General features: G+C 42.9%; 1 protein-coding gene across 4 annotated transcripts in view; it reads right to left on the bottom strand.

The window, feature by feature from the left end:
- CRTC1 (CREB regulated transcription coactivator 1) overlaps nt 1-12436 on the bottom strand; it is a 321207-nt gene that overhangs the window by 86682 nt on the left and 222089 nt on the right. The gene's annotated exons all lie outside the window — the stretch shown is intronic.

The raw sequence follows: 12436 nt of genomic DNA, 5'->3' as shown, positions 1-12436 counted from the left end.
GCACTGCTGGACATCTGCTGGATGTCTAAGGGAAGCACGCACAATGTGTCGCATCTTCTGCATTACTTTTCCTTGGCTGACCACCGCATCTTCAGTCCTCAGTGTTGTGCTTCTTCAAAAGATCTTGAACAGCACCACCTTGAAACCCCAGCTTGCTTTGAAATCTTTGCCTAAGAGACGTTGCTGATGCAGTATAATTACCCTGTGTGCTCAGTCTTGCCATGGTGTATGACCTGTGACATGAAACTGTCCCCCACAATCTATTTTAGTAGCAGAGTTTGGCTGTTCCTCACTCAGTTTTAAGCCTCCTACACAGCGGTTTCTGTTGCAGTTAATGACTTTCAATCTACATATGAAATTGAAGATCGTTAGCCAGTAAAAAAGTTGGGAAAAACCCACTATTGTTCTATGCAGAGGTCAAACCGTGATCGCTCCTCAAATATCTTCATTAGCAATCAATATATGAAAATCATGTGCAAAAAGGTTGGTGACACAAGAATAAAAACCGACAACGTCATAAAACACCCCCAGTTTCTCATTCGCACCCACACGCAGACCAATGCGTTAGCAGACAGACTGTATTAAAACATAATTGCTAAAAAGGGTCAGAAGTGAGATCCTGGGAGAATACCATATAATTGCATTAGCCCATGCATGGCCATGCAGATCAGTGAGCAACATCCAGGTTTACCATGTCACCAATAATGAACACAAGAGGAATACAGTTAAAACTTTATACAAATCGCTTCCCACTAGGCGACCTCCAATAGTGTCAGAACAGGGCAAAAAAAAAAAAAAAAAGTCTCACATATGGGCCGCGGTGAATCCACAGATATCCAAAGTGCTTATTTAATCACTCAATACTGACAATCCAATTGGTCAAGTATACAGCATCACATAACTCACTGAGTGGAGACAACAGTGTCAGTCAAAGCAGCAAGCCAGTGGTGACCAGCAGAAATGGCAGCATGAAGTCTATACACAGTCTAGTAGTGAAAAATAACTGCAGCCTGAATTAAATCTGAGCATGCCTATACAATTGTGGGGAGCCAGCATGAAGATGACACGCCCGTGTCAGTCACCATATAAGTTACAGGCATTGTCCGGTAACTCACCAGTCTGACGCCTGTCACCTAAGGAAAGGGAAGAAATGATTTTCTCGATTGTTGGAAATCCACAATGCCAGGAAGATTTTTGACTGGCTGGATACAAGTAATGGGCAATCCAGAGAAGGGATGTTTGTCCCATTTTGTGAGAAAGCTGAGCTGTAAGGGTCTGGAGTGTAACAGAGGAAGGTGAACAGCCCCAAAGAAAGCCACCATGAGGCCTGGAATCCTCATGAAAAAGCGAGTCAAGAGATGCCTAATTAATCTGAAAATGGCAGTTTAACTTCAGAGAAGCAATCATTTCCTTGGGAAAGAACATCTTGACTTGGGCCATGTCTAGAATTAGGCCCAGGTACTGCAGGTGGTGGAAAGGGTGGAGTGCAGACTTTTTTAATGTATCGAGAGGTACTTATGCACTGCTATGTGAATGCTCAAAAACACAAACAAATTGATTACTGAACCGCTGCAAACATTAAACCGTGAAGTCAATCATTATCAGTAAAAAAAATCAAAAAGAAAATACTATGTAGAACCAGGGCACCATTTATTAACAGTGTATAACATACCCATACAAGAGCCTGAATACATAGACAAACTTAAACCTAATGTAATACAAATAAAAAATTTGGATAATGTCCATATCCAGTGCAATCACAGTGTTAAATCCAACAACAAAAATTAGTCCACACGCAAATATTTGTAACGGTGAGTGCAAAAGGTGAAATCCCCCAGCAATCAACCTTCTAATATAAGCTGCGTTTGTGATCGTTTGAACTGCACAAGGAAAACCTCCACCAGCCACCACTGAGTGAATAGGCCGCTCACCTTGGGATATGACCATATGGTTGGTCACAAAGCGCCTTTTAAACAAGTCTCAAGGGCCTTCAGATCCCCATTGTGTGACGTATTTGTGAAAGAATCCCCGTCTGGGTTTATCTGGGTCCACTACGCTCACGTTAGTTTTGCTCCTCTGCTGCCACTTCCAGCAATGGCTCCTCTACTTCTTCCCACATGGCTCTTCCTCTCTGTTCCTGACACCACTTCTTGTCTTCCATAGAGACTTCCTGTTTAACTATGCACACAGTGCTCTAGGAGCATTATTTAATGCTTCTAGAAGCCAGCAGTGTATTTGCAGAAAAAATGCCTGACGCTTGTAAAAGTGTCTTAAGCTTTTACATGCTTTTAGGAGCCTTTACAGGCGTCAAGCTTTGTAATAATTTATTTTGGTAATTGAAACGAATTACTGTATTTATCGGCGTATCGTGGGTGCGTGTTATACGCCAATCCCCGCTGTTTGTGAGGGGAAAAACCGCCGCCGCCGAAAAAGACCGAGAAGAGCGGAGCCGAGTACACAGTACACTCGGCTCAGCTCTTCTCGGCTGCGCTCGTAGTGACGCCGTCCCACCTCCCTGCTGTCTGAGTGGGAGAGGAGCGAGCATTGCCAAAAAAGACTTGGCTAGGCTCCGATCGTAGTCCCACCTCCTAGCCCCACCATTGGACCGATGATGTGTCCATCATAGGAGCCGGGCCAATGGGCGGGACTGCGAGATGAGCGGTGCAATAATTTAAAAAATTTCAGCGGCGCAGTCATTAAACGTTAATGCTGCAATTTTGAGCAAGGCTGCAGATGAACACTGGGCAAGGCTGAACACTGGGCAAGGCTGCAGATGGACACTGGGCAAGGCTGGAACTTGCAAGGCTGGACACTGGGCAAGGCTGGAACTTGCAAGGCTGGACACTGGGCAAGGCTGGAACTTGCAAGGCTGGACACTGGGCAAGGCTGCAGATGGACACTGGGCAAGGCTGGGCAAGGCTGCAGATGGACACTGGGCAAGGCTGGGCAAGGCTGCAGATGGACACTGGGCAAGGCTGGGCAAGGCTGCAGATGGACACTGGGCAAGGCTGCAGATACACACTTCAAATGTAAGTTTTTTTCCTTAAACTTCCCTCCTAAACTTGGGGTGCATGTTGTACGCCGGCGCGTGTTATACTCCGATAAATACGGTAATTCTTAAGCACTAATGTTTAACAACTTTTATAAGCTGTTAGTAGCTTCAAAGGTTTTTCTGCCCAAACCCTGCTGCTCCTGAATGCACTGGCAGTCATTTTTTTTTTTTCCTGCCTCGAACAGCCTCTAAAAGCTCCTGTCATTAAACGCTGCTAAAAGCCTGTGTGTGCATGGGCACATAGGCTAACATGAAGGGGCATTTAGAGGCAGGAAAAAAAAAAAGTCTGACGCTCCTAAAAGCAGCTATAAAAACCTCTAGTGTGCATGAGGCCTAAGTCATCACAAATCCAAGCGTTTCATGGAGCTGAATTATCCTTTGAATGCTGAAAGATGAGACTATGGCCGAGGAGTCTTTCTGAAGCAGGTCCTTTGAGGCATCTGTGACATGGATGGCCTAAAATCATAACAGGGCCAAGAGTGGAGCTAGCACCTTTGTGAAGACTCATGAGTCATAAGGCCTCATACACACAGATGTTTTAAAAAAACGCGCTGTAAAGCCAGTACTGACGTCAGGAAAAGAACGGCGTTAAAAACGCAATTTTATCCGCGTCAATGCATGTTTAGCCACACTAGCTTTCAGCCACATTTCTCTGCCTCTATTCAAAAATCAATGGTTTTCTATGGGAGCCCACTGATTTGAATAGAAGTCGAAACCAAGATGATCCAACTTGCAGTGCGACTTGTGTGCTGAGGATCTTGAAGAGGAACCCCACCAATATGAAAAATTTTTTTTTTGCGTGAGGTTCCCCCAAGACGATACCAGACCCTTCGGTCAGGTATGGATCTTAAGCGGAACCCCCTACGGAAAAAAAAAAGGCGTGGGGGTCCCCCAAGATCCATATCAGGCCCTTATCCGAGCACGCAGCCCGGCAGGTCAGGAAAAAGGGGGGACGAGCGAGCCCCCCCCTACCCGGACCATACCAGGCCACATGCCCTCAACATGGGGGGGGGGGGGCCATGAGGACAGGGCCTCTTCCCGACAACCCTTACTGTTGGTTGTCGGGGTCTGTGAGCGGGGGCTTATCAGAATCTGGAAGCCCCCTTTAACCAAGGGCCCCCAGATCCCGGCCCCCCACCCTTGGTGAATGAGTATGGGGTACATCAAACCCATTCACCAAAAAGAAAAAAAAAAAAAAGGTGTCAAAAATAAACACCACAGGTTTTTAACGTATTTTTATTAAGGCAGCTCTTCTGGCGACAGTCTCCCTCTCTGGGCTGTCTTCCCTCTCCGCTGTATTTTCACTCTTTTGCTGGGTCTTCTCCCACTGCTGCTCTTCCAATGTTGACTCTACACGATCTCCCGGTGTAATGCTGGGTCCTCCGTGTGCAATGACTTATGTTGGAGATGGGGCGGGGTCACCCAATGACACAATTTTCAGGCCATGCCCCTTGTGACGTCACCACTGGGGCATGATTTGGGTGATAACGTCATAAGGGGTGTGGCCTCCAAATTACATCGGGCGGCCCTGCCCCATGCCAATATAAGTAATTGCACACGGCGGACCCAGCATTACACCGGGAGATCGCGTCGAGTCAACAACAGAAGAAGAGTGTATGAGGCCATTGAATAACAAGGAGTAGCGTTTTTGAGCTGCAAAAAAAAAAAAAGCCTAAAACGCCGCTGTAAAAATCGTCCGTGTGTATGAGGCCTAAGAGTTCAAAAGGGAGGGTAACAAATTGAAAAAGTGTGAAAGATGGAAATATTTAGAAAGGCATCTTGGATGTTTGCCAGAAGTTACCCTATACAGACATAAGCGATGTCAGGATTTTTTGAAGGACAAGTTCACCTTTTAAAGTGGAATTACAGTTCATCTGAGTACCACAGACCTAAAATGCGGTTTAAATTCATTTTTAATATTCCAAGCAAACTCACCCATCCATCCACATCCTTATGCTTTACTGAAATCACTTTGAAAAATACCCTCTATCATCATCTCTGGTAATGGCCATCTTGAGTAATTTTTTTTACCCCACCATCAGCTATCGATCACGAGTTCAGACCACGTGCCAATATTTTTGAAATATAAGATTTCAGACATCAACTGAGCAGGCTCGGCCATGTGGAAACTTAACGAGAGCCTCCTACAGGACCCAATTGTCCTGGAGCAGGTTCACAGAGAGGCAAGATGGTTCTTTCATTTGAAAGATACATCCGAATGCACGCCTGGAGTGATTTGGGAGGTGCATAAAGCAGTGATTCGAGGGGTCCTAAATAAACAAGAAGCACAGTGGTGTAGTGGGTAGCACTTTCGCCTAGCAGTAAGAAGGGTCGCTGGTTCGAATCCCAACCACGACACTACCTGCCTGGAGTTTGCATGTTCTCCCTGTGCCTGCGTGGGTTTCCTCCGGGTACTCCGGTTTCCTCACACACTCCAAAGACATGCTGGTAGGTTAATTGGATCCTGTCTAAATTGTCCCTAGTATGTATGAATGTGAGTTAGGGACCTTAGATTGTAAGCTCCTTGAGGGTAGGGACTGATGTGAATGTACAATGTATATGTAAAGCGCTGCGTAAATTGACAGCGCTATATAAGTACCTGAAATAAAATAAAATAAATAAAGAAAGAATAAAATGTGAAAGGGAAGAGAAGTTAACACTCTTATTAGCAGATATACATCGTATAGAATGAATTCACAAACAAGCTCCCACTTTGAATATAGAACAAGATCTGTTAACGGCCCGAAGGCATGTTATGGATCTATTGCTCTATAAAGCTAAAAAGGTAATACAGAGAGGTCATAAACAGATTTACGAATCTGGTAACAAACGTGGCAAGCTACTTGCTAGAGCCCTGCGGGAGAAACACTTGACGACCTATATACCAATGATTGTAGGTGAATTTGGTGATTTCTATTCTTCACTGTACAACTTGCATTTAGACGTACCTGAACAGTCTGCAATGGATGAGTATCTTGCAACTTCGGGAATGACTGGTTTAACAACCACTGCTCAACAGGAACTGGAAACGCAGCAAAGGTGGGTAAGGCACCTGTCCCAGATGGCCTTAGCGTTTATTACTACAAACTTCTGTTACCTATTCTGGGGCCATATCTTGTGAAGATGTTCAATGGACTAGGCGATTCGATTTCCTTTTATAAGGAATCCCTGAAAGCCTTTATTACGGTAATGGCTAAAGAGGGTAAATTCCCCACACAATGCGGGAGCTATAGGCCAATCTCCCTTTTAAATACAGACCTGAAACTTTTCTCTATGGTCCTTGCATCACGACTGCAACAAATGCCTTCTTTAATTCATCAAGTAGGGCTCGTTCCAAAGCGAGAAGCACAAGACAACACCATAAACGTTTTGAATTTAATACACACGCCAAAAGTATCCAAGACCCCGTGGGTGTTCTTGGGAACAGATGCAGAGAAGGCATTTGACCGGGTTAACTGGAAGTTCATATTTTCGGTCTTGCGACACACAGGCCTAGGAGACAACATACTCCAATGGATTTCAAGCGTTTACACCTTTCCAACCACACAAGTTAAAATAAATGGAGTGCTGTCCTCTCCTTTTATGATCATGGAACCAGGCAGAAGAGATGTCCACTGTCACCACTCCTTTTTGCCCTCTCCTTGGAGGCCTTTCTTTGTAAGATTCTGCAAAATCTTGATCTTGAATATCTGACTTATGGTAGAATGAATTCAATACAAGATCTCGGCTTATTCTGATGACATGCTCTTCTCATTAACAAATCCAAGAATATCTTTTCCTAACCTTTGTCAGGAGATGGAGACTTGCAGTAATCTATCTTACTTCAAAGACTAACAGAATACAGAAAACAAAATTACAAGGTTCTCAATGGTATCAAACCCCGGCCATTCTTCATAGATTTTTCCAGGATGTCTCGGTTAGATGTTGGCGCTGCTGGAAGAAGGAGCGAGGGACATTACTATACATCTTCTTGTCATGCTCCAGACTAGGAGGATTACTGGAGAGAGGTCCGAAGGATCACGCCAAAATTTAGTGATCTTGCGATACCCGAGGAACCAACCGTTTTCGTTTTATATGACTTTAAAACACTGGGTAAGACATACAAAAAATATATTCTGAGCCACCTCTTGAACGTGGCTAATGTATCCCTCTTACATGGAAGCAGACCCAACCACCTTCAGTGGGCCTATGGCTCAGGAAGGTGGAAGAAGTGAACCGAATGGAAGATATATAAATAAAATCACGCAAACCTGCGTGAGTACAACGTTTGTGACAACAAATACACCATATAGTGTCAAACCAGTTCAACATATAACATTCTACGTATGTTATATCTCCAACAACGTGCCTTCTTAAAGTGCAGTGTGCTTGAATCTTGCAAAAAACAAAAAGTGCTTCACCCGAACTGTCATATAAATCTGCTCACCAGATATCTTTGGCCACTAAGTGACCACCAGGCATATAGTAGAGGGAAACCTTCCTCAATTAGCTAGGACATTCCAAGCCATATGCAGCTCCAATCGACTGTTTCCAGAAATTGATCAAACTTCAATTCAGTCATAGATGGTAAATGGCAATTCCTCAAACTGTTACATTCTGAAGTATAAATCCACAGCTCCTTATCCTTAAATCTATAAAAATCGGCTCCCCCATGAACGAGCCACAGAGAGGCAATATAGTGTAATACTGTCTTTATTAAAAGCACTTACATGCCTATGTAAGATACAGCGGATAGCAGCACAGCTATATTGCCTCTCTGTGGGTTGTTCATGGGGGGGGGGGGGCTTCCTCTGGTGACCAAGTTTCTTGCCCCAAGAGCGTATTGAGGAATGCTCTGCAGGCTGGTGTCCTGAATTATGCAGACCATCGAGTGCAAGGATTTTCTGTTTTTCAAAGCCGATCATGACAGTTCATCCAATATTATCCGAAGTGATAAACACAAAAAATTTCTCGTACGATTTTCGTTTAAGCAGTACCGTTTTCCTCTGAAAATACAATACATCACCTTTTTATTCTGTCGTATGAGAATTTTTATAACTTTAGTAACCTCTTCACTTTCGATATGAGATTAGCATACAAAAATGAACACGGATGATCATACGTCCAATAATCTCCTTGTGTGTACCAGGCACAAGTCTCCTATTCCATTTACCTATCAATCCAGAGCACACACTGCTCTGATAATGTGGCCACATGCACCGCAGACTTCCTCTCTTTAGCTAGGTCTTTCACAACTTCCGTAACTCCCTAATCTGCTTGTTCACCATAATATACTTTTCTTTTAAGAAAATTGGTACTCAGAAAATCCTTTGGAAAACATACCAGAGTAAATGACCGAAGTAACCACAGCATCGCAAACTGGTGTCCGTGATAACCTGACTATTTTACCTCTTGCCGACCAAGTAACGCACAGATTTTGCAGTGGGAGACCCACAAGCTGCACATATACATTCATGGGGACCAAGGTTTCACATGCTTGATCAAATATTTTGAAAAAGCCAGCTAACAGACTTTTGTTCCCCCCCCAAACAGTGCCTACAGATAAAAGGTACTCAAATAAAAACAGAAGGAAAATTTGCCTTTTTAATAATTAAACAAAAATATCAATAGATGTAATGGTGTATATTGGAAAAAATAAGCACGCATTTGGCATCAAAAGCTGGTATTGCCCCTCCAGCAGAAATTTGTTCTTGTAGGCAATTCTACACTGAAGGATCTAACAGACTCCATACCAAATTCCTTCAGTTACAAGATGTTTGTGGTTTTTCCCTGCATGAACTACCTGTTTTGAAGTCCTTCCACAACATTTCAATGGGATTCACATCGGGACTGACTAAGCCATTCCATAATCCTCAATTTTGTGGTTGATTGCTACTGGTGATTCCATGTCATCAAGCACACTTTGATACAATGTTGAAAGTTAATACAATTACTGCAAGCTGCCCAAGCCCTTAGGCAGCAAAACAAGCCCAAACTAACATTTCCACCACCGGTTATGTGAGAGGGCGAGAGATGCCGCACACCACTAGCTCAACAGGTGAAGAATGTCAACGGCCTCAGCCATGAGCTCCTCCTGAGCCCTGCCTCGGGAGGAGCTCATGGCTGAGGCTGTTCAATTTCTCTTCACCTGTTGAGCTAGTGGTGTGTGGTTTCTCTCATCCCTCATAATTCACTACTTTCTGTATTAAGCATAAGACAGCCTGCACCTGTATATCGCTGCGTGACACCGGATTTACCAGAGCACCCTGAGCGGCACTATGAGTGGTATAGGGTATTGCGACCAGTTGTGGTTCTTTCTAAAATGTGGTCTTTAGTTTGCAATACACAAGTCTACTGATACTGTGGCAAAACAACTGTCTGATTCATCAGCACTCAGTGCATTGTTTCAGAAGGCCTCGTCTCGCCTACATATTCAATAGTAAAAATTGCAGTCTCGGACTTGGCACAGCCCCTAAGCAGGCCACCCACTTGTCTATTGGGACAATTTTGGATTTTTTTTTCTTTTACATATATTAACATCTGCATTATATGCTAGAAAATTACTTTAAGACCCCAAACAATTACTGTTTTCTGAGAGCAGAGTCCCTAGAGAATAAAATAATGACAACTGAGCAAAACACATTCTCAGGAAATAAACTAAAATTAGTTTTAATTACCACAAACAATATAATACAATATAATACCCAATTTTTTTATAAAATATAAAAGATGGGTCTGGTTAAGTAAATAGATACCCACCATGTCAAGCCTTAAAATTGCACGTGAAAAATTATGTTACCCAAAATGGTCTACAGGTGATGTTGTATCCTTTTGCAGGTTATCAAGTAGGCGTCAACCATGAATTATGGTTCTAGAATTATTTTTCACACTCCGATGTTTGCAGCAATACCTCATGTGTGGCGCAATCGCAGTTTACATACAAGCACATGCCCTACATGTGAACTTGCATTCGGGTGTGTGCAGGGAGACTGGGTGCTTTAATGGTATTTGCCGTGTGCTTGCTTCAACTGAATACCAAGAAATTTATAAATGTACCTTGGTAGACAAGGGGGTACTTCAGTTTAATCACTTTATGGTTGCAGATGCATGCACTTTTACACCATTTTAAGAGTCACCTGCAGATCCCACACTGAAATTTGAGTCAAATGGATATTTTTATTCGTATGAAATTGTCAGCACTTGGGGTCAACTTGCTGGCTTATTTTTACATTTTTCGTCAGACTTGCAGGCATTCACAAATTCTGAGAGCTCTTGATTTTGACATGCTTTCTTCACATGATTCAATAGCGAACACCAGACCCTAGATATCTGAGATTTAAAATAGAACATGATCCACCTGCATAAGGTTCTAATCAGTAATGAGCTCAAGAACATTTGGTCTAGGATTCAAACCCCCAAGTGCAAGCTCGCCAGGAAGGTGTTACCTGTACGAGCCAATCATCTGCAGCCAGGGCGTTCTCCTTCCCGCCAAGATCAACAATTCTTAATACCTCAAGGTCTGGACCTATTTCCTTCAGTATAGGGTTTTTGTTTGCCATTGAGCAGGCAGTTGTATTTTTATTACAGTTATATTTAGGTTTATTGTATGCTTACCTATTGCTAGAAGCCTTCTATTACTTTAGCACCGACTTATTATATTCATCATTGAGCGGGCAAAAACGAAAACGATAGGCCCTCATTCAAACATGGAGAATGACGTGTGATGGATGGGGCTCTACCTAGATTCAGAAACTTACACAGAGTGACTGGCACCCTGGACCAAAAGGCATACCACTGCATTTTGCAGCACCAGGCATTACTCTCTGGTCTACTCTTAGTTGATTAGTGGTTTATCCTGCATTAAAAATATCACCCAGAGCATACCAGGCTTTGTCAAATCTTTAGAAAAGAACAAGAGCATAAGCTTCAAATGGAATTCACTTTAACCAGCTTACGGTACATGAAAATCTCCCCATAATGCCTTGGATAGGATTTGATCTCACAGAAGTCCATATTGCACACCCTTAGACAAAACAACATCCCTTGCCCCCACACACATATAGGAAAGCGGGTATGCTTTTCTGCACATCCTCCAATGGTGTCTGTTCCTATAGAACTCCAACAGCTGTTAATGGCAACAAAGCAGACTTTTACTAAAACAGAATATTATAAACGTTCATTTTAGAATGAGCTTATGCTTGAAATGTAATTCTACCAGCCTCAGAACTGCAGTAGAAAACTGCCTGGGCTTCCAAAGAGAAGTTTAGCTCTGGACCTCAGCTGTCACAGAGAGGTAGTTGAGCAGAAGACGATCAATTCCAACCTATCAATCTCTTCTGCAGGCACTGAACTAAGTGATCAGGACTTCAGTGTTCTGGTGCTAAGAGCAGACTTCCCACCCACCTATGTTTCCAAAAAGAGAACCTGTAAACACTGCATATTTTAAATAAGGGGCACATTAGTCCCTTCTGTGACATTTGTTTTACTCATACTGAGCAAAGGAAAAGGTTTATGTCAATGTCGGCATTGGGTGCTGTGTGTGCTTGTCTTACTTTAATGCCTAGCTATTCCATAGGCTTGCAGGAGTGAAACAGAGTAAAAAGCACTGTGTCAGCTACAAGTAATTTAAGTCATATTTTACAGGGCTGAGGACTCTCACCACTCTCAAGTGACAATGCTACGTGTCTGAGGAGACATTTACTAAGCACCAGTGCCGTCACATGGGAGGGAGTCACATGCTTACCATACCCAAAAGTACCATGTATGTCACATTGCTTTCTAAAGTGAAAAGAACATCAAGAAAGCAAATGGGGAGGTCAGCATATGCAGAATATGTGGATTGATGGGTTTTGTAGAACTTTAGTCTAATTTGCTAGCATACCAAAAAACACCAGTGTAATTAAAGCCACGCACACTTCCATTCGACTGACATAGCACACATGGGGAAGTAATTTCAAATCAACAGTTGCAAAATATGATCGCAATAACTGAGAACATATCGGTTTTCACCACGAAACCGAAATATAACATTTTTAACAAAGCATTTCAGTATTTATATTAGATGCGACACAATCAATTTGACCAACTGATTCAGTCTAACTGAGTCCAATCTAAATCAATCAGAAAAAAAGTTATGCCGATTTGATTGAATCGCACAAGGATTGTACAATAAAGCCGAACTGTATATGGCCACATAAAACTCTTAATTAGGAGTTTGCAGTGATCACTACAGCAGCCCAGCTGCTGAAGCGAGGAGGCTTAAGGTGACAATGCTGACAAGTTCAAAGATTGTAGCGAGTGAGCCTTTTCACCTCAGGACAGAAAGAAGACAAAGTGCATTACTGGTAGGAACACCAGGTAAAAATAAAAAGGAAAAATACTAAAAAAATAAATATATGGTGATCG

Source organism: Aquarana catesbeiana, linkage group LG01 (genome assembly GCF_042186555.1).
Source record: "Aquarana catesbeiana isolate 2022-GZ linkage group LG01, ASM4218655v1, whole genome shotgun sequence".
NCBI lineage: Eukaryota > Metazoa > Chordata > Amphibia > Anura > Ranidae > Aquarana > Aquarana catesbeiana.
This window is presented reverse-complemented; position numbering and strand designations above follow the sequence as displayed.